The 24,060-nt window shown below is 43.4% G+C and overlaps 1 pseudogene; it reads right to left on the bottom strand.

Moving 5' to 3' along the window:
- Positions 1 to 24,060, bottom strand: part of LOC120561586 — a 55,407-nt pseudogene that overhangs the window by 26,144 nt on the left and 5,203 nt on the right.

The raw sequence follows: 24,060 nt of genomic DNA on the forward strand, positions 1-24,060 counted from the left end.
CAGACAGCGTGTTTCCCTTTCGCGCGAAAGCAGAGGTGTGGACAAGTTACCAACAAAACATACAGCGAAAGAACGTGCAAAAAATTTCAGACCTTCCTGCCAATGTATACACACACACACACACACACACACACACACACACTGTCTGTAAATATTTTTTTTGCCCTTTTATTGCAAACTCCTCATTAGGGTTGGGTACCTAAACGCAGTGCCAATAGGGCTCTGGTTCCGACATAAACGGTAGTAAGGGGACCGAATAAGAACGACAATTTCAGTGCCTGACTTTTTTATTCTTCAGAAGCATCGCTGCTCGGGATGCTACGTTACCATTAGCTAGTAGCTGGATTAAACACAATGGTTAAAATGCTGACAGCTTATGTTAAGCAGTGTAAAGTGTGACTGTATTTCCCTGTAGAGCAGGGATCTTCAACAGGGGTCCGGGACCCCTAGGGGGTCCTCAGAGTCAGTGCATGAAGGCCTCCAAATTATTGTAAGTTTTTTCAAAAAGTAAAAAGTCTTAACATGGATCCAGCATAATATTAGCAATTATAAATCCCCACTGCTTACTGGCCTTTAGGTGAGGTAGCCACTAAGGTCATCCACAAAAAGAGTTAATCCTAAGGATCAATTGTGCCACATGTTTAACATTAAAACATGTCTTAATAAATCATGCCAACACTTATTAGGCTTTTAAATAGCTTAGTATTATATGCAAAAAAGGTATGTATAAAGGCTTAAAGGAACAGGGCAACTTATTGGGACTTGATCTTATTCACTGTAACCCCCAGAGTTAGACTAGTCCATACATACCCTTCTCATCTCTTATTGGGACTTTATCTTATTCACTGTAACCCCCAGAGTTAGACTAGTCCATACATACCCCTTCTCATCTCTTATTAGATCTCTTATTCTAGTACCCCCAGAGTTAAAAGTCGATATACTCTCTCTGTGTGCGCTGTAAAGATGTCCGATGTCTTCAAGCCCAGCAGAAGCAGGTGAATGGTTCCAGTAATCTTACTGCTCGAATAAGTGACAAAATATCCAACATGTTCCTTATTTACATGTTGTAGTTTAGAGTTTGACAAGAACATGAGACACAGCCATCTTCTAACCGTAAACAAACTGGGAAAAATATTCTCAAGCGGAAGAATATAGTACTTGGGCGGAGTGATATGCTCGCAGCAAGCCTGTCTGAGATTATAGTTCCCAGTTTGTTTACGGTTAGAAGATGGCTGTGTCTCATGTTAAGTTGTTTTTTGTACACGCTGTGACTCTACAAATCACAACATGTAAATAGGAACATGTTGGCATTATTTTGTCACTTTTGTCACAATTCGGAGCAGTAGGCTAGTTGGAACCAGTCACCTGCAGGATCTGTGCTGGGCTAAGCTAATGCTGGAACCATCAGACAGCCTTACAGCACGCACGGAGATGAGAAGGGTATGTATGGACTTGTCTAACTCTGGGGGTTACAGTGAATAAGATAAAGTCCCAATAAGTCGGCGTGTTCCTTTAAGGCCGCCCTACACGTTATCATAGGCCCAGTTTATTAAAGCGCTCATATTATGCTCATTTTCAGGTTCATAATTGTATTTTAAGGTTGTACCAGAATAGGTTTGCATGGTTTAATTTTCAAAAAACACCATATTTTTGTAGTACTGCACAGCTCTCTCTCACTGCTGCAGATCCTTGTTTTACATGATCTCTGTTTTAGTTACAGAGTGAGACATCTTTTCTTCTTCTACTGTACTATATTTGATTGCACTCGCACATGCTCAGTAGCTCAAATATAGATCATGTCAGCTAGCTCCACAGACAGTAAAAGAAAGGTTGTTTCTCCAACTTCAGTCAGTTCCAAGGCAGGATTAGCTGGGAGACTTCTTCTAAACCAGGGCGCACATGGAAGTAGTTGTATATTATGGTGAACTTGTGTGTGTTGCAGCAGTGCTTTGCTATTGAGAACGAGGTAGCATGCTAGCGTTAGCATTAGCATGCTAACGCTACGAGCTAACGGTTGCAGTTAGCCAGCTTGTTTCAGCTTGTGACGTCACAAGCCATGCCGATTTTGACCAGCTCACCAGGAGACTGAAGGCAGGGCACATTCAGAAACCGTATCTCACTCAAAACAGCATGGATGGATTTTTTTCAAAGTTTGTATGAAGCACCAGAGACACAAAATAACACCCCAAATCTTAGAAAAAGGGATATTCATAATATGGGCACTTTAAGCAACTTCATTTTATACAATATATGTAGTAGGTGGTCCCTGCTCCACTTCTCATTCAGTTAAGGTTTTTGTTGCTTAAAAACGTTGAAGACCCCTGCTCTAGAGGATTCCAACACCAGGACGTAACAGTCTGCTGCTGCCGACGTCAGAAAACTTGAAACTCTTGAAACTCGCCTCGCCAGCCTTGCGCTGCATTCAAAGAGCAGAGCAGAGTAAAGGTGCTGACACACCAAGGAGATTATCGGCCGTTGGACAGTCTGGCGAGGTCAGTGACTCAAATCTGTGTGTCCCACGCCATCGTCAGGCTGGGGCGCTGTCGGCGTTCATTTTGGCCGACCTGACATGTTCAGTCGCCGGCAGGGAAGTGGGGACTCACCCGGAAATGAGAAGAGGAATGAGGTGACTAGAGTCTCTCAAAATCTGAAGAAGATCTTTTAAACTGACCTTTGTTGAGCTGAAATGAAGACTCAGCCAGAAGATTCAGCAACTGCACGGCCTATTTCTCGCTTAAAATGTTTTCAGAAACACGTTTCAGTGAATTATTTTACTACAATATGAGATCGTATTCTGATCGGCCGCCATGACAGTCTGGCTTTGAATTTCCAGAGAAAACAAACCCATGTGACGCGTTCGTCCAATCAGCTGCCGGTTTTCATTTCTTGGGCAACATTACAGATTAGCGCCGCCTGCTTTAATAGAGATGTATTACGTCTCCTCTCGTTTTTTTGGTGTGTTCTGTCACACTTTTTTGTATCCAACATGGGGAGACTGATCATTTCGACTGGCTTTTCTGTCAACGGTTGGCCGTCGGCTATATGTGTAAGCAGCTTAACACAGACTTACGGTGATAGGATCGGGGATGTAGTTGTGGAGGATTGCCTTAATTTCCAGCTGCTCTCCACGGACAGCAGAGTACGGCAGCCTGAGATCAATGAAGAACTCCTTCTGGACAATGACCTCTAACGGCTCGCCAACACAGATTCCTATAAAATGAGAGGGATGAATACATTATTTGTGTTTTTTCACAGCCAAATGCATTAACATGCACTCCAGGGGCCTGTTGCACAAAACCAGGATAAGGGATTAAGCCAGCATATTCAAGTTATCCTGGATGAATTTAGCTTTGACTTTGTTGCACAAAAGCAGGTTGAATTAAACCCAGCCAAGTAACCATGGAGATTTATTCTTTGCAGCTAGCCTGCTCCAGAGCAGGCTAACAGCCAGGCTAAGATTAATCCTCGAGTTTTATGTGTTAAATCAGCTGCCGCTCTGATCCGAAATAAACGTGTTTAACAGTTATTCCGTTGTCTTCTGAATGTGTTCTGCTTTTTTTTTTATTACCATGCATTACTTGTCACTATTGCTGTCACAAGTTTGATTTAAATCCTACTACAGCAGTTTTTTGGATGGTAAGAAATGGTTGCACTGACACCAGAGGTAAAGTGGGACAATGCAGAGGAAATTCCTTCGCTGTTCTCTCCGTGAATTTGCTCCGTGGAACGTGGAGAGGCGGGGGCAGGCAGGGGATCCTCCCACACCGTGCAGTGGACTCTAAAGGAGACTTTTAGCGTCAGTAACGACGACAATGGCACCTGACCAAACGTCCGTATTTTACGAGATGGGAGTGAGAATGTGTTGGAATGCCACAAAGCTTCTTAATCATTTAATTTTGGTGCTGTCACACATCTTGGAGCTTGGGAGTGAAAAAAAAACATGACTAATAGGCTATATTGTTTTACAGATATGCTTACAGTGTGTATTGAAGTCACTTCCTTCTTTTTCTAGTTTTTTCATGTTTGTTCTGTATGAACATTAATTGTTTAGAATTAGTCATATCTTATAGAGATTTGTGCATATGATTGTAAAACATATTCTCGCATTATGAATAAGGGTTTGAAATTAAGCCTAGTCCTTAAAATTGCCCGAGGAACATGAATTTACTCTGCTCACTTTTAAGGCAAAGTAGGCTAAATAATACAATTTTTTTATATAGTGCTTTAATGGCTACTCAAAGACACTTTACAGTAAAACCAGCACATTTAACACATAAAAACAGATACAGCAACAAAACCAACACATAAAACAAGCATATTAAAAAGCAATTAAAATAGAGTATACAACTTTGTAAAAATGTGGAATGGCTACTAGGCCCTAAGTAGATCTTTTAAAGTCTTTACGCATTCAGTCGGTCCGCTATTGTCTGTCGGGCTTTTTCTCTCTGTCTGATAACAAGAGCTGTATTTCCCTTTTTGCATATTATATGTTTCACCTCCTCGTAATTTTCCATTAGAAGCTGCTGCTCAGCGGGTGAAACATATGCCACGTGCGTCTTCTTCATTTCTGCATCAGTAAATCTGTGATCGATACCGTGGTCTATTTAAGAAAGCCCTGAACGTGCACTTATCCCAGCTATCTACATCTGGCTTGACATAGCTTCACCTTCTCATCCTGGCTCGCAAATGTGCAACCGATTAAGCCTAGATGAGCAGACATACACTAAGTCAAGCTGCGACTTTTCAGTTATCCTGGATTTCTTCATTCTACTTTTGTGCAACAGGCCCCTGGTCGGACCGGCTATCAAAACAAAGAACAGAGAAGTTTGGACTACAACACACAAAGGGAGTATGACGTCATTCATAGCTCAGTCCATTACTCGTCTATATCTTATATATACAATATATCTTATATATCTATATCTTTGTTTGCTGCGATATTTTGATATTGATATAAATTATATCAATATATATATATATATATATATATATATTGCTATAATTTGGGTTTCTTTCAACCAAAAAACAACGTGGATGGTTCCATACAACTAGTTTTGTAAATTTCCTTGAATTTGGGTGTTTTATTTTTATGGCATTTGAAAAAAAAAAAAGATAAAAAAACGTTGAAAAAAGTGACAAAAACATCGGGGGAAAAGTGACAAAAGTGTCGAAAAAAGACAACCAAAACGATGACCAAAAAGTTTTAATTTTAAATTTTGACCTAGAAAAAGAAAAAGTTGCTTGTTGGTTGATGGAAGACAAAACAAGGGTTAAGGATAGCAGCACAACTAAAGCACGAGAGCTTTTAGTCACTGACTCCTCACCGTGAGTTCTTGACAGACTAATGCCAGTGAACTGCCAGGTTGTTATTGAGTCTTGCAAAGGAACATTTTTCGTCAGTGATGTGGTGTCACTGAAATAAAGAAAAGTGTTAACAGTAAAAGTAAAAGTGTAGTGTTTGTGTCTATATTCCAGTTGACTCACCAGTCTGGTGTTTGTCTATGACAAGCAGGCAGAATGACATCTGACCACAGCCAACTTTCAGGGAACTTGGTGCGAGAAACGATGTTATCGCTGTCGATGTAATTGTCCTCCATCCCAGCTAAAGTAAAGTGTCATTAAAAATGTTACAGTTTTGACTATCTTCTAACTATCAGTATAACCAAATAACCACCCAGGGCTCCCCTCCAACCCCCATCCTTGGTCCCTGTGTCTTACTGCGAGCCAGTATGAGGCTATCGATCTTCCTCTCAGCTTGCTGGGTTTCCATCTCCTTGCAGCAGTGCAGGAAGGCTGCGACACAGGCTTCACCATCACTGATGTACTCTGCTCCGCCTCTTCACAGGTGTAGGAGAGGGGGTGTTCCCTATGCCATCCAAACAACACTCCGTTGGAGTTGGTCTTGATATTGACTCACTGGGAAGAAAGAGGGTTGTGGAGGAATGACAGTGGAAGAAGTAGTACATAAAGTAAAAGAAAAATGGTGAATTGGAAAGCTTTACAAACATGTCAAACTCCAAACATTGTGGAGAGCCTAAAGTCTGTGACAGAAGATGAATGAAGATGTGGTTATTGGGTAGTGTAGAGCTGTGGTTCTTACCTAAGCTGGTTGTGACGTCCATTATAGTAGTGGCTCGTTTCCTTCTGCTAGGAGCCGGACATTTTAATTCTGGAAACGCATCACAGACAAGGTCTTTAACAGAACCCAACAAGGTTGAAACTAGACTTGATTTTTGCATGGTATGGATGCATATAAAACTCCTACAATCAGTGAGGTCCTTTATCTGGTCACACCACCCCGGAAACCTCCGGTGCTGAAAAATTTGAATTAATTCCGTCAATGCGGAAGTGCCAGAAACAGCAGTTCATCGAGTGGCCACTTGAGGCTGGCTCTAAAGGGATTCAATCCCCTTAGCCCCCATGTTAAAATGCACAACTTTACAGCATAATTTTACATTTTACATTTAACACTTTTTTAGGCTTAAAGTTCTGCATTGGGCATTCTGCTTTGAGTGACAGGTGGGCTGCCTACTTTGAGCTTTTTTTTGGCTCTTCAGAAACTTATGGGTGATGTCCCGTTGACTATGTTCATATTTTATACAGTCTATCGTGTAGACATATGTATGGTGTGGGGGTGAGAAAATGGATCTACAAGTGCACTTTTTATTTGTTGAAATGTTAAAACATCAATCAAAAACTATTTGATTATTATTTCAGTTACCCCTAGTGTAGATTTGCATTGCCAAACCTTCCTCCTAAGCTCTGTGGAGGAGGGTTTAGCTGGTCCACACAGCATTCCTGGACGGGAGAAAAACGTGCTCTGGTTTATTGGCATTTCTTTAAACCAATCACAATCTTCTTGGGCAGCGCTAAGCGGCGGACTCAATGACAGAGTAAGGATACCACCAGCGGCGACACCCAGACATCCCAGAAGGGGATCTCTTTGGCGGGCAATGTTTCCCGACTCTGGGGGACGTCAACATCATGACAGCTGCCATATGGCACAGGGATGCACTGTCGCAGCTGGACTGTGCGATCTCCTACCCCGCAGTGATAAACCAATGGCTGTTGCCCTGGCCGCTGAACGGGATCGCTTGGAGAGGTTAGGGTGTCTCGTTGCGCTACTTAGGCAACAGCTCCACCCTGTGGTTAAATCAGGTATGTTGATCTGTGATAGCAGAGCCCACTGTGTGAGCCACTATACTGTGTGTGAATACACTGATCATAAGTCACAGTATGACTAGTGGCCTTATTCATTCAGCGTGTTAGGTTTGACGGCGGTCCGCTTTCCAGCGCTGGTGTGTGGAGACAGGCACATTTGTTGCTGCATTTTTCCTCATGCCAAAAGACCGTGGAGATAGATGGGTTTTGCACATCCCTTAATGAAGCATTTGTTGAAGGGGATCAGACGACAGAAACCTGTTGTGCGTTCTCTAGCACCTTTATGGGATTTAATCCCAGTGCTTTGGGCTCGGGGACATCAGCTAGGAGAGTGAGTGACTTATGCGCCCTGTCTGTCTCACTGTCCTGCTTTTCTATTAGAGAGGACGGGGTCCTGCTTTTCTATTAGAAAGGACGGGAACGCCTACTTCACAGCCAAATCCTTAATTCATGCTGGAAGTCAAAACAAACTATTTTCGGCCGAGAATTTCTTACCGTGAGGGTTTCTTCCTTCCGCCTCATAACAGAGAAAAGGAACAAGCGTCTCAGTGCGCGTGTTATCTCAGTATGTTTTACACACGGCAGACATCAGGCGGAGCAGCTGTTTGTTCACTATATAATACTCTTTCGAAACAGCGGCTGTCTCCCCGGCTGTGTGAGGTTACCATCCACGCTTTTCGTGTAAAAGGAGTGGCATCTGGGCACACTCCACGAGAGCATTATCAGCACCCACTGCCCTCCTCAGAGGTATAGCAATGGCTGACATCTAGGTACGCGGCATCTTGGGCATCTCCGTTTGCTTTTCAATACACTTGCGCGATGTGTCTCCCTGATTAACTTGGTCTTATCCGCACTTAACGGCATTTGATAAGCTATAAGATCTGGTATGCCATGTTGCCATCCTCCTGCACCAGAGTACCCATGAGGAATGTGCTTTGCATTAATTCATGATGATTTTAATCTAAATTATGGAGCACCTTCAGAATCCATGCTGCAGGGCCTCACAATGTTAAGCAGGCCAGGCATTGTGGTAGCCTATTATTAATTAATTTTGTTACATAAAAAAACCTGTACAGTGTGAGAAGAAAGAGGACCTAGTCTATGCTATCTGCTTGTGGATTTTGGTGTCGCAGGTGGCTTCGCCCTTAACCCAAAAGCCACAGCTCTTAGAGGGCAAAGCCTATACGAAATACAACAATAGTTACGAATTATGACTCCAGATTCTATGAGTATAGGCTTCGCCCTCTAAGATCCGGGCCATCTGCTCCACCAACATTGGCTGAAGAAGAGAGGCCCGTGCAGGGCACAAAGGCGCGAAAAAAATCTTCATGACTGCACATGCGTGAGGGATAAACCCAATAGTAACAGCTCTTAGAGGGCGAAGCCTATACTCATAGAATCTGGAGTTACAATACGTAACTATCGATAGTCTAGCAGGCTGTCTGGATTTATCCTGCAGAGATCTGAGAAGCAGTTAACGATAGTCCTCAGAAATACACTGGAGGTTAGAAAGCCAACACAAAATACAGCTGAATTAGGGACATTCGGCGGAATTTCTGGCGGCACCTGAGCAATCCCGGAAATGAAACGTTGTCGATATAGACTACCACAAGTGGTATTTCCATCCATCCATCCATCCATCTTCGTCCGCTTATCCGGTGTCGGGTCGCGGGGGGAGCAGCTCCAGCAGGGGACCCCAAACTTCCCTTTCCCGAGCAACATTAACCAGCTCCAACTGGGGGATCCCGAGGCGTTCCCAGGCCAGGTTGGAGATATAATCCCTCCACCTAGTCCTGGGTCTTCCCCGAGGCCTCCTCCCAGCTGGACGTGCCTGGAACACCTCCCTAGGGAGGCCCGGGGGCATCCTTACCAGATGCCCGAACCACCTCAACTGGCTCCTTTCGACGCCGAGGCAGCGGCTCTCCCGAGCTCCTCACGGATGACTGAGCTTCTCACCCTATCTCTAAGGGAGACGCCAGCCACCCTCCTGAGGAAACCCATTTCGCCGCTTGTACCCTGGATTCCGTTCTTTCGGTCATGACCCAGCCTTCATGACCATAGGTGAGGTAAGGAACGAAACTGACCGGTAGATCGAGAGCTTTGCCTTCTGGCTCAGCTCTCTTTTCGTCTCACGGTGCGATAGATGGAATGTAATACCGCGCCCGCTGGCGATTCTCCGACCAATCTCCCGCTCCATTGTCCCCTCACTCGCGAACAAAACCCCAAGGGACTTGAACTCCTTCACTTGGGGTAAGGACTCATTCCCTACCTGGAGAAGGCATTCCATCGGTTTCCTGCTGAGAACCATGGCCTCCGATTTAGAGGTGCTGATCCTCATCCCAACCGCTTCACACTCGGCTGCGAACCGATCCAGTGAGTGCTGAAGGTCGCCGGCCGATGATGCCATCAGGACCACATCATCTGCAAAAGCAGCGATGAGATCCCCAGCCCACCGAACTGCAACCCCTCCCCACCCCGACTACCTCGATATCCTGTCCATAAATATTACAAACAGGATTGGTGACAAAAGCAGCCCTGGCGGAGGCCAACCCTCACCTGAAACGAGTCCGACTTACTGCCGAGAACCCGGACACAGCTCTCACTTTGGTCGTACAGAGATTGGATGGCCCTGAGTAGAGACCCCTCACCCCATACTCCCGCAGCACCTCCCACAGTATCTCCCGGGGACCAGGTCATACGCCTTCTCCAAATCCACAAAACACATGACCGTAGCCGGTTGGGCATACTCCCAGGCCCCTCCAGGATCCCTTGAGAGTGAAGAGCTGGTCCGTTGTTCCACCGACCAGGGACGGAATCCGCATTGTTCCTCCTCAACCTGAGGTTCGACTATCGGCCGAACCCTCCTTTCCAGCACCTTGGAGTAGACTTTACCAGGGAGGCTGAGAAGTGTGATAACCCTGTAATTGGCACGACACCCTCTGGTCCCCCTTTTAAAAAGGGGAACCACCACCCCAGTCTGCCACTCCTTTGGCACTGTTCCAGACTTCCACGCAATGTTGAAGAAGACGTGTCAACCAGGACAGCCCCTCAACCCCAGAGCCTTGAGCATTTCTGGACGGATCTCATCAATCCCCGGGGCTTTGCCACTGTGGAGTTGTTTGACTACATCAGTGACTTCCGCCCGGAAATCGACGCAATCCCCCGTCATCCTCCAGCTCTGCCTCTAACATAGAGGGCGTATTAGTCGGATTCAGGAGTTCCACAAAATGCTCCTTCCACCCGCCTATTACCTCCTCAGTTGAGGTCAACAGTGTCCCATCCTTACTGTACACAGCTTGGATGGTTCCCGCTCCCCCTCCTGAGGTGGCGAACAGTTTTCCAGAAGCACTTTGGTGCCGACCGAAAGTCCTTCTCCATGTCTTCTCCAAACTTCTCCCACACCCGCTGCTTTGCCTCTTTCACGGCAGAGGCTGCAGCCCTTTCGGGCCCTTCGGTACCGCAACTGCCTCCGGAGTCCTCTGGGATAACATATATCCCGGAAAGACTCCTTCTTCAGTCGGACGGCTTCCCTGACCACCGGTGTCCACCACGGTGTTCGTGGGTTACCGCCCCTTGAGGCACCTAAGACCCTAAGACCACAGCTCCTCGCCGCAGCTTCAGCAATGGAAACTTTGAACATTGTCCACTCGGGTTCAATGCCCCCAGCCTCCACAGGGATGCACGAAAAGCTCTTCCGGAGGTGCGAGTTGAAAGTCCGTTGGACAGGGGCCTCCTCCAGACGTTCCCAATTTACCCGCACTACACGTTTGGGCTTACCAGGTCTGTCCAGAGTCTTCCCCCACCCCCTGACCCAACTCACCACCAGATGGTGATCGGTTGACAGCTCCACTCAAGGTCTCTAAGAAGGCCGAATACTCCGAACTCCTGTTTGGTGCATATGCACAAACAACAGTCAGAGTTTTCCCCCCCACAACCCGCAGGCGTAGGGAGGCGACCCTCTCGTCCACCGGGGTAAACTCCAACGTAGCGGCGCTCAGCCGGGGGCTTGTTAGTATCCCCACACCCGCCCGGCCGCAACACCCTGAGCAACTCCGGAGAAGAAAAGAGTCCAACCCCTATCCAGGAGTACGGTTCCAGAACCGAGAACTGCGTAGAGGTAAGCCCCACCAGATCTAACCGTAGCGCTCCACCTCCCGCAACAATTCCGGCTCCTTCCCCACAGAGAGGTGACGTTCCACGTCCCCAGAGCCAGCGTCTGCTGCCCGGGTCTGGTCCGTCGAGGCCCCTGACCTTCACTGCCACCCATGTGGCAGCGCACCCGACCCCAGCGGTTCCTCCCACAGGTGGTGGGCCCATGGGCTGGAGAGATGGGAGCCACGTAGCTTGTTCGGGCTGTGCCCGGCCGGGCTCCGTGGCAAACCCGGCCATCAGGCGCTCGCCGACGAGCCCGCCGTCTGGGCCTGGCTCCAGACGGGGGCCCCGGGCTTCCTCCGGGCAGGGTCACTCCATTTCTACCTTGTTTTTCCATTGGGGTTTTTGAACCATTCTTTGTCTGGCCCCTCACCTGAGACCACTTTGCCTTGGGAGACCCTACCAGGAGCACAAAGCTCCAGACAACACAGCCCTCAGGTTCAAAGAGACACACAAACCTCTCCACCACGATAAGGTGATGGTTCACGGAGACAAGTGGTATTTGTCAGACAGTTTTGGTTTTATGTGCCCAAAGTTTAAGATATCTGTTGCTGAGATTCTGGCTAGACAGCTACGACTGTTTTCACAAACAATGTCTCTGAAACATCTGCATGTCCAGATACCAAAAAAGGGGAATAAGAAATATAATGTAATTTAGTTGAAAAGACCCTTTAAGATGCAGTTCTTCTACTGTCCACTAGATCAGTCATTCCCAAACTGTGGTCTGCAGACCACTAGTGGTCCGTAGAGTGTACTACAGGTGGTCCGTGGAAAAGCAAAATAAAATATCAAATAATAGTTTTTAATCTTTATTTCACCAGAAAATTAGAATAAGAATATGTATATTGATTCAATTCAATATATGAATATTCAATTCAAATTAAATTGTCATGTTATTGTGTGATAACCAAAATAGGCTAGTATACTAACCCTCTAACCCACTCGGCACTAACCCTTAAAATCGCCAAAGGTTTTTGGAAATTTTGACTATATCCAAGTGTTCTTATTACTGTTTAGATTTTATACTCCATTGCTATAGAAATAAGCCTGTGCTTTAAACAAACCTGATTATGCCCTTGGGCCCTTGACTAAATAAAAAATTAAATATGTGGCAGCCATTGTGTGCAGTAAACTTTCTTTTAACAAACCTGTTGTACTGATGCGATGACCAGTTATGTTTTTAGTGCTAGGAGGCCTATTAAGAGGTGCGGATTAATTCAGGCAGGACTGTGTTTAGACATATTTTATGAGGTGGTCTGCGAAAATTCAAATTGTGGTCCATCCATCCATCCATCCATCGTCAACCACTTATCCCCGCGCAGACGGTGGGGGGGGGGGCTGGAGCCAATCCCAGCATAGAGCGTGGGGGGTACACCCTGGACAGGTCGCCAGTCCATCGCGGAGGCCAAATTGTGGTCCACACTCACAAAAGGTTTGAGTGCACTACATGCTTACTCCCAAAAAAAAAGCACTTTACTTATGGCCATGAATAAAGGTCTATGTGCCTGCTTCTCTTTATTATACTAGGTATTTCATTGGTACAACATTAAGGCCTAAAGAGGGCTATGTTCAGGAAAGGGGAAAGTAAAATATTGTCACCTCGTCTGTAGGGAGTTCCAGAAGCTGTGTTGGACTCAAACATCAGCCCAGCATCGTAGAACACACCCATACCATCCTTCCCTCCACCTGGTGTGCAGCCTGTGTCGTACTTCTCTACAGTATCCCACACCTGAGCAGGGTGGAGGTCATTCACGGACACAAATACAAACAATCAAGGCTTACAGGATATAAATTAAACAGAAATACTGTATCTGTAACATATAGGAAAGTTCTGATATGGCACGAGCTACACCTAATCACACAATTTATTTGCTGGATATTTCTTTAGCCAAAAGTTAACAAACTTGTAAGTCAACATTTGTGTAATTTATCAAGCACTTTTAAATGAAAACCCCTTTCAAATATATATATATTTTTAAAGGTAAATATAAAATAAAGAAATGACCTTTTTCTGGGTGAGACGGTGCTTGTTGTTTAGGACGTAGACGCCTTTGTCAACTGCCACCAGTCCCACTATGGCCCCTGGGTCTCCAGTGACCTTCAGACCAAAACTCCTGCGAGGCTCATAGGATGCAGCGGATGTCAATGGCTCCAGTCTCAGCTACATGTGAAAAGGGAGGTCAATAAATTGTCAACACGGTCTCACGGCAGTTCGTGAAATGGTAACGTTATTTTTAATCTATTTATTCATGTACACGGACATGAATATCTTGTTTATTTTGTGGTGGTCAGCACATAATTAGAACCATCTATACAAAGGTTGGGTTTAGGAAAACAAAGAACGCGGAAAGGACATGAAACACACCGGGACACGATCTGCGGTCTCTGGGGGACGCGCAAAAACAGGTCCTGTATTGTTTGACCCATCCACCACCCTGACCAACCTCCCTACGCGGATTTTCGGCCTTTCATACTACTCGCTACCGTAGTCGTGATGTGATCACAAAAGATGCCTCCTACTGAAATACATTAGTTTAAATATCGTCCTCATCAACACAAAATAAACAAGAGAATTGTGTCCATGTACACAAATCAATAGATTAAAAAACGTCACCGTTTCATGAGCTGCCGTGAGACTGGGTTGAAATGGGACATACAGTTTTGTTTTTGTTAAAGCAATTACATAAATGAAAAAAATTAAATAAAATGGTGTGTCCGAGAAATGTCAAATAACTTCATGAATTTGTGTGTGGGTCTCTTGTTTGTCCTCCTAAGGTCAGCTACATCCAGTGACGGACTGGCCATCTGGAATTTGGGCAAATGCCAGAAGGGCCGCTGCCCTATGGACCCCTATGGACCACTACTGATTTGTCTTTGTTTCATTTTATTTTATGCCTGCAGCCAAACATATTCAAGATTGTACTGTGGTGGGGTGGGTGGAAAGATTCACTCCAAGCTAGCTATTGACAAAAATAGGGCCGTCTGTTGCACATGCCAGGGCCATTTTTTGATCCCAGTCCGTCACTGGCTACATCTGTGTTGTGTGTCTCACCGAGCCCATGCAGGAGTCCTTTACATCCACCCAAATGGAGTCTGATACCACTTCATTGCCATTTGTGTGGTAGTAGGCTATGATGCGGAATGATGGCAGCATGTTTTTGGTAATGGGAACATTCAGAGAAATCAGAGTTTGACGTGTGTTCTTGTAACGTCCATTATTTACCAGCTGACCTCTGCTCAGGATCTACGGACACATATTTGAATATCAGTTCTTATTAAACATGTATAGACTACACAGGCTGTGGGATGCAACAAAAAGAGTTGTATATGCACACATGCAGGTGTAAAACATCTCTCACCAGGTATGTGATGTCATTCTTTTGTGTTTCCTGCCTCCTGAGGATGAGGTTGAATTTCAGGTTGTCTCCTAATTTCAGCTCAAATGAATCCACACCTGCAAATGTGACATTTTTGAACCAAATTGCCTCTTGGGGAAATTAAAGACATTTCAACTTCAACTTCATTTTATTTTCATTTTAAAGAGTCGAGTGAGTGATGAATGAAGAGTCAATAAACAGATAATCTAGTGGACTAGTTAGTGAGGTAGATCAGTCAAATGCTAAGGTGTAGTGAAGAGTCAATTTACAGTTAGTACAAATGGTGGTCTAGGTAGTGATGTATATCAGTAATAATACAATATGCAAGAATAGACAGTCTGTATGAATTGCTGAGATGTAGTAAAGAGTCAATTTACAGTTAGTACAAATGGTGGTCTAGGTAGTGATGAAGATCAGTAATAACACAGTATACAAGAGTAGACAGATTATATGAATGCTGAAATGTAGTAAAGAGTCAATTTAGTCTATATGGCTAGTGCAGATCATGGTCTAGATAGCAAAGTAGATCAATAAATGTGCAAAAATTGTGTGACAACAAAGGTGGTAAGAAATAATTGTTAAGCATACAAGGGCAGGTGAATAGTGCAAATTAGCGTAAACAGATATGAAAGTGCAATGCAGGTGAAGATGTGCATCTGTGCAACTATGCAATGGGGCATGACAGAGATACTGGAAGGAGTGGTGGCCAAAGGAGGTGTGGGCTTTCGGAGTGACCAAGGAGATGTAACTGCTTGAGCGAAGGCTGCGGGTGGGTAAAGCTATAGTGACCAGTGAGTGTACGTACAGCAGGGCTTTGCCTAGCAAGGATTTGTAAATGAGTTGATACCAGCGAGTTAGGCGTTGAGTGTGTAGCAAGGGCCAGCCAACTAATGCATAGAGGTTGCAATGGTCGGTGTTATAAGGGGCTCTGGTCACAAAACGTATGGCAGTGTGGTAGACAACATCCAGTTTTTTCAGAAGAGAGCTTGAGGCAGTTCTGTATATGATATCACTGAAATCTAGAATTGGTAAAATTGTCATTTTCACCAAAGCGAGTTTGGCAGCATGATTGAAGGAGGCACTGTTGCAGAACAGAATACTCCTAGACTTAACTTATTTTGAAGTAGGGATGCACCGAACACAGATTTTTTGGGTTCGGCCGAACACCGAACCCACTGGTTAAGATTCTGCCGAACCCCGAAATCTACTCCTGAAATCTACTCCCATCCTCTACTCCCATCTTTTATTTTATTTCTAATATTTTATTTTTAATTTAATACATACTGTATACTGTGTACGTATACTTATACCTTACTTATATTGTTTATATTCTATTTAGAGAATGTGTGACATGCACCAACAACACAAAAAGAAATTCCTTGTATGTGTTAAAAACATACTTGGCAATAAAGCTTTGCTGATTCAGATTCTGATCCTCAGTCCATTAACACAGTAAACACAATGAAGTAAACAACATCCACAGCCTCTAAAATAGTTAAATGTAACAACTTAATGTTGAATTCACAAACGCTTTCCACATCGTAGGAAAGCACATCGCTATCGCCAGATGAGTGACAATTTTGTTTGGCAAATTTCCACTAACCAGTGTATGATGGAGGCATGTTGGGTGGGTGAAATTAGAAAGCTAAAGTTTGCTAACGAGCAGCAGCCGGCCGTTCGGTTGCTCTGCTCCCACTGTAGGAAGACTCATTTGCCAAGAGAACAGCTGACAGCCTGGGAGTGTCACTGTCTGGTTAACACAAGTTTTTAGCTGTGACTGTCCTTCCTTACCTGAAGTTGCTGCATTTTGCTGCTGTCTATAGATTCCTTCATGCACAACTCAGACGCAAATGTCTTAACAGAGGCAATGCTTATTATTGTTTAGGATCCTTGCCACCACGAGACAAATCGGGATTGCAAATTGAACATGTGGCTCTACTTGAATGGCCTTCTTTTGACTGAAAGTACTGCCAAACAACTCACAAGTTCGATTTTCACTTTCTCACAGCCTGCTGCATTGAACGCTCCACCTAACGCGCCATCATTACGTCAACCAGCGTAGCGCGCGTAGTGCAAGCATAACTCTACAAAGAGTATATAAGTAACAAGAGCATTCAGTCCAAGATGGTGGAGCTGCAGCTCGGTCATGGATGCGTTTGTAGCAATGGAACATTCTCTTGTTACTTCTTTACTCTTTGACAAGAGCAGAAAATCAAAACAACGTTCGCCTCTTTTTGTGATTTATGTGTTGCTGGATGAAGAGGGACCTGTCCTTGTACACTGCCACATTTTCTAATTCCAACCCATTGAGCGTGATAATGCTAATCGGATAGGCAGGGGTGGTTGGTTTTGATAGAGTTTTGTAATAATTGGAGGTTTCAGAAGGAGTGCTGAATAGCATTGAAGCTCTCCTGGAGGTTTGATAGCATAGTATCCAATGAGGGGCCGGATGTGTACAGGATGGTATCGTCTGCATAAAGGTGGTTTTGAGAGTTCCCAACAGCAAGAGTCACATCATTGATCTAAAGGGAGAAAAGAGTCGGCCCGAGAATTGACAACAGGCCCTCAGATTTAACACACTGGACCCTATCGGAAAAATTATTTTTGAACCACGCAAGGCAGTCGTAAGAGAACCCAATGTTGTTCAGTCTGTCACTAAAAATACAATGTTTTACAGAGTCAAAGGCATTGGATAGATCAATGTAGACGACTGCACAGTAATGCTTTTTGTCAATGGCGGCTATGATGTCGTTTATGATCTTGAGGGTGGCTGTGGTACAGCCATGACCGGCACGGAATCCAGATTGTATAGCGGAAAGGATACGGTGGAATTCAAGGTGGTTGGTAATCTGTTTATTGACCAAGATATCGAAGTCTTTCGATAGACAGGGTAAGATAGATATGGGTCTATAGCAGATTGGGTCAAGGGTGTCTCCACCTTTAAAATGAGGGATGACTGCGGCGGATTTTGATTCTCCGGGAATTTCTGCAGATGCAAGAGACAGGGTAAACAGTTTGGTAATGGGGGAAGCAATGACATTTGCAGATAATTTTAGGAAACTGGGGTTCAGGATGTCTAGCCCTGCTGATTTGTATGGGTCCAGATTTTGAAACTCCCTAAACACATCAGCTGTCAGGATTGGAGTAAAGGAGATGCGTGGTAGGGTGTACACTGTAATAAATTTCATGTTAGTTTAACTTGGAAATGCAAGTTCCCCTGCTGCCTTGAAAATCGAAGTTCACTCAACTTGAGGACTGCCTTTGTTTCAACTTAGAAATTAAAGTTAATGAGGTTGATGTAACTACAGTGTTCTAGTTTTCTTAAAGTTGTTCTTTTAGTTGATTTAACTTTTTATTACTTGGTTTAACTTCATACTTTAAGTTATAACAAATAATTTATTTTCTTTAATAATGCAAGAAACCTTCCTTGCCTAGTATAACATATATACTTTTCTGCTTTATTACAACTCACAGTTTGAAGTTAAAAAAACATAACCACATTAATAGCAGAGATAGCATGGGTGCTTAGACGCAGCCACCCCCGGGGCCTGTGCAAAACAGGGGCCCCTCAAAAGCCACTGATCTTGTGTCACTTCACATAAAAGGGCCTTGAAATGACACGCTGCAGATTAATGGATGAAGGAAGCCTATTACTGCTCAAAGTCTAACACTGCAATACTCCAGCTCTTCTTATCAAACGTAACAGTCACTTAACTCATGGTTACATGGTTACATCGTTGTGCTAGTGTAAACCAGCACAACAATGACAATTACCAGGCAACAAAAACACTACATTCTAAGCAGACACATTTCATAAACGGAATTCATAAAGTTACTTTTGTATTTCAAACAAACTGCAAACTTTTCAGCAAATTTTAACACAACTCTATTTACCGCCTTGCATCATGGGAATTGACCAGCCAATGAACCAATTGCACCTGACTGCAGTACGCACATCGGGGTTGGGCTAAATGTGGGCGGAGCTAAATGTTTGACTTTTGAAAATAACTTTACATTTCATTTTGAGAAGAGTGAAATTCCAAATTCACAATTCACAAGCCGTTGACAGGTACTCCCTCTGCCGGTGGCACCACTGCTTTCTTGTTTGCCACAACACGTGTTATATTTTAGTAGAAATTTGAATAGGCTACATCACTTATCTGTGGTGTAAAATTAATTTATTGTGTCCGTGCTTTAACTTTGCCGTTGAATATGACATGGAAATTCAACTCAAAAGCCAACTCTTTTTTGCTGCAACACACACACACCCTTTTTTTTTCAACTGATAACTTCACTTACATACCCAAGTTCAATCAACACATACATATCTGACTAAAATTAAAATGAGTTCAAAATCCACAACTTGTATAAGCTCGTTCAGTTTAAAATACGAAATAAGTTGACATAACTAAATGGGTCTGTAATATTTTACAGTGTAGCAGCAAGGTTTGTGGAGCAGTTTGTTTGGCCGGGGCTGGGAAAGCCTGACTGGCTTCAGCGAAATGCTTATTAAAGTTCTCTATTATCATAAACTTATTAGTGGTGATATTATTACCTAATTCCAGAGCTGTGGGCAGCTGGGAGGAAGTGTTCTCGTTCTCCATAGTTTTTACAATGTCCCAGAACTTTTTCAAATTGGCACTGCAAGAAGCAAATTTAAGTTTGAAGTACCGAGCCTCAGCTACTCGAACTGCCTGACTGTATCGGTTCCTGGCTTCTTTAAAGAGTTGCATGTCATGGGGGTTGCTTGAGGCGAATGCGGTTCGCCACAGGATGTTTTTATGTTGGTTGAGGGCATCAACTCTGGGAAGCAGGGGCTATATCTACTCTTGGCTCTAAACTTTTTAAATGGTGCATGCTTATTTAGGACAGATAGGAGATCAGTTTTGCATGACATCCAGGCATCCTCCACTGCCGGGATAAGGTTAATGTTCTCCCAAGCTACACGGTTCAGGTCAGTCAGGAAGGCTTGTTCACAGCAGTGTTTTAGACAAGTCTGACTGAGATGAGTGGTGGTTGTTTGACAGTGGACCCATTACGGATGCACGCAATCAGGCAATGGTCAATGAGATCCTGGTTAAAAACAGCTGGGGTGTATATACAGGGCAGGTTGGTCAGGACAATATCTATGAGGGTGCCTTTGTTTATGGATTTGAGATTGTATCTCGTAGGCTAATTCATATTTTGTGTAAGGTTGAGGGCATCGAGCTTAGCAAGTTGAGTGGCTGGGGGGTTGAGGGTGTCCAGGGCAAAGCTTGGGGCTGAGGAGGGTCTGTAACAAGCAGCAACAGTGATAGCCTTATTTCTAGGGAGTTGAATATTTAGAACTATAAGTTCAAATTGTTTGGGTATGGACTTTGATAGGATGACAGAGCTCTGTAAGCTCTCTCTACCATATATTGCAACACCCCCCCCTTTGGCGGTTCTATCTTGACGGAAAATTTTATAATTGTGGATTGCTATTTCTGAGTTATTAGTAGATTTCCTGAGCCAGGATTCAGACACGGCTAGAATATCAGAGTTGGCAGAATGAGTAAGATGATGAAGGAGAGCAAAACCAGCATTATACGAGTCATAATTTTAGATGTAGGAAAACAAACAATCACACAGTGTTCAGAGCTTAGCTTGGGCCTGGCTAAGTATATGGACAGAAATACCGTGGTAGTCCGAGGAAAAACCCCAGTGAAAATAGCGAACGCTATTCGGGCGTTGTGGCTAACAATAGCTGGCTCTGCTGGTGGCTAACAGCAGCTGGCTAGCCAGCAGAGCGAGAGTGACAACAATAAATAGTCCAGAGAGTGGTCGGAGGAGCAGCAAGAAAGTGACCGAGGTAGTCCAGTGAATAAAGATCAGTAATCCAGCCGACATTGTCTGGAGTATGAATGTTGTCCGTCCTGTTTGGGCTTGAGGACGGTGAAGCAGTAGCTAGATTAGCTAACTGGCTAGCCAGAAAGTGAACAGTAGGAGCAGGAAAGATCCGAGGCCGGAGCCAGTAGATTCCTCGCCAGCCACAGATTAATACAGTGAGTCGAGCAGAACAGAATGCCAGGTGGAAGTTTGCACAGAACTGGAAGCAGGGATAGACAAGAGGAATAGACAAAAACAAAACTAGTAAGTCTGGTGATACAGCGGACAGAGTCCGGGGAAGATGTGATCCACCCAAGAACAAAGGGGAGCAGCAGCTAGGAGAAGCTAATGAGCTAGCTATCCAGCTGGAGCTCCGAGGTGCGGGGAAAAAAGTTAAGAAAGTGAATCGGTACCTCAAGGTACAACGGACGTTACATGTAGGGCAAACACAGCAATATGCCGGAAAACCTTTGCTCAAAACAAGATACCGGTGAAGACGAAAAGACACTATATACAAATATAAACAAATATAAACACGGGACAGATACAAACACACGTCCGCATGCTATGCCATGTTGGATTGCTAGCTTCATGTTGTGATGCGTGTTAGACACTGAAAATATGTAGTGCATGGTGCATACTTTGCCAAAGCCACCAACTTTTTTTTCATAATCTGATGTTATTATGTCCCTTACCTATGTGGATGTAGTTGTTGCCTTGAGTGGTATATGGGAGAGCGACCATGGTGGCTGATGTTTGCCTTTCATTTGAAATACGATCATCCTTGGTGCTTGCCTGCAATTAACGACACACACACACACACACACACACACACACACACACACACACACACACACACACACACACACACACACACACACAGGTAAGCATTCACTATACAAACAGTTGAATAATGAATTCGTGAAAAGTCCAGAGTCTATTCTATCCTGTCCTAACTTATCGTGGCTTTGCCTGACATAGCGTAGCCTAGCAATATAAAATTGCTAAATATAATGTGGGAAAAAACATAATAATGGCAATATGAAGTTCACTATTTCCATACAGTTAATTTGCAAGCATTTACAATATATATAATATAATAAGGAAGCTAAAAATCTGCATGGAGCCACAGGTGAAAGCTTTCCTTGCTCTTCAAGTGAATATTTAAATTGTTGATTAATGTAGGTTTAAGCTTCCATTTGCAAACCACATTTGTAGACTTACGGTGATTGTCAGTGATGTTTGGCCCGCCACTGTATTGACGGAAAGCTTTGCCATACCATTGGCTGCGGTAATGCCATTCACCTGGCCGGGGTCGACCACCACTCTAACACCCTCTGCCGGAGTGCCGTCAGGATTCACAACTTCAATCTGCCATCAGAAACACAAACAGCTGAACAATCAGAAAACGTGTAACTGTCTTATGTTGGTATGTACACAGACAAGGACACACACACAGACACACACACACACACACACACACACACACACACACACACACACACACACACACACACACACACACACATACACACACACACCTTCCCAAGTGGAGGACCAACAGACTCAATAACTCCTTTGTCCCTCATGCCATCATACTCTACAACTCCTCACTCAGGGGAGGAGGAAATAGGGTAAAGAGGACAGAACAGTACAGGAAAGAAGGGAAGGAGTGGTAGCCACTCACTCATTCACTGTGCAATTACTTAATAATCTACTCACATACATACCTAGACATTCTAACTGCTCTTAACTGCTAATTTATACTAATTTATTCACTGTAAAATAACACAATACCAAACACAGTCCTATATATATTTATCTTTATTTATTTGTAGTTAACTGTTTTTTTTTACTGTTTGCTTACTTCCCATATTTAGCTAAAAGTTTATTGTTATTGTTATTCTTATATTGTTTTTTCTATACTGTATTTTTTTATACCTCTTTATTTTCTATACAAGTGTTTTGTAAGCTGCTGAAAACTGCTACTGGAAATCTAATTTCCTTGCGGGAGTCATCCCAAAAGGATCAATAAAGCGAAGTCTAAATCTAAGTCTACACACACACACACACACACACACACACACACACAAACACATACACACTACACAAGTATTATGTACGTATATAATATGTATTTTATGAAACTAAAAACAGATCAAAACATGTCTCTAGTCAATTACAATTATTTAAAGAACATTAATTAGCAGGCAACCTTCATATTTAGAAGTCCTGCCATCTGTGTTTTCAAAGAGTAAATGTAATCAGTAATGACATTTTTTCAAGTACATCAAGTACAAATATAGCCATACTTTTGCTGGTAATTTATATAAATCTAAATAAGACCTTTACCGTAACATCGAAGGACATTCCTGGTTTGAAAAATGTTGGCGTCTTCTTAAAGGTGATAGTGTAAGGTGATGTAACAATCTGGATATTTCTCAACTCCGCCTCCACCATTTCACCACCTGTGAATGAATGCAGAAACACAAAACTGATTTTAAAGGAGCATTCCGGTCGATTTCAACACGTAGCTCTGTTGTTTTTTTAAACAATCCGTGCTGACTACACCGTGTTATCCTCCTGCTAGCGTTAGCACCCAAGAGGCTGAAACAGGGCAAGTTTTAAACATGCTTTTAGCCTCTTAACATGTTGGAGGTGTCATTACAAGTGCCTAGCCATGTGAAGTGATTCCGTCCGAGTGAACACAATGAATCTGACTGTAGTAAATATACAAGAAATACATCAAAGTTGTGCTAATTCAGCTCTGTTTAGTTCTGGTGTTGAGATGGACAGATGAGTGCTTCGGGACCGTCTACAAACTACAACACCGAAAAAGATACAAAAATATTTTCAAAAACAGGCATATGCTTATTTTTGAAAAGTAAGTACTGTAGTACAACTAGCAGGAGACAAGTTATAATTGAGGTGAGTTTGGAGACACTACCTTATTTAATAATTAAATTAATAAATATTTTTTGTTTTATCTCTTTTCGGTTTTGTAGTTTGTAGACAGTCCTTAAGTCTTGCCATCTAAACACCAGAACTAAACAGAGGTATGAATTAGCAAAACTTGTATGTATTTCTTTCACATCTACTGCAGTCAGATTCATTGTGTTCACTCAGAAAGAATCACTTCACATGGCTATGCTCTTGTAATGACATCTCAAACTTAAATGTTAAAACATTAAAAACCTGCCCTGTTTCAGCCTCCTGGGTGCTAACGCTAGCAGGAGGATAACACGGTGTAGGCAGCACCGATTGTTTTCATTTTTCTCTCTACTGACAGCACTCCAGATTTACAAACAACAGAGCTACGTGTCAGCAGGATTCTCCCTTAACATCTGTTTACTTTCTTCTAGATTAAGTGATACAGAACAACTTATGTTGATATCTCTTCTTTTTGCAAAATTATTATTACTACTAATAATAATAATATTTTTTAGAATTATTATTAATAATAATTATAATAATAATAATAATAATTATAATAAACTGATAATACTGATATTTAATTTGACCC

This window comes from Perca fluviatilis, chromosome 7, assembly GCF_010015445.1.
Source record: "Perca fluviatilis chromosome 7, GENO_Pfluv_1.0, whole genome shotgun sequence".
Taxonomy (NCBI): Eukaryota; Metazoa; Chordata; class Actinopteri; order Perciformes; family Percidae; genus Perca; species Perca fluviatilis.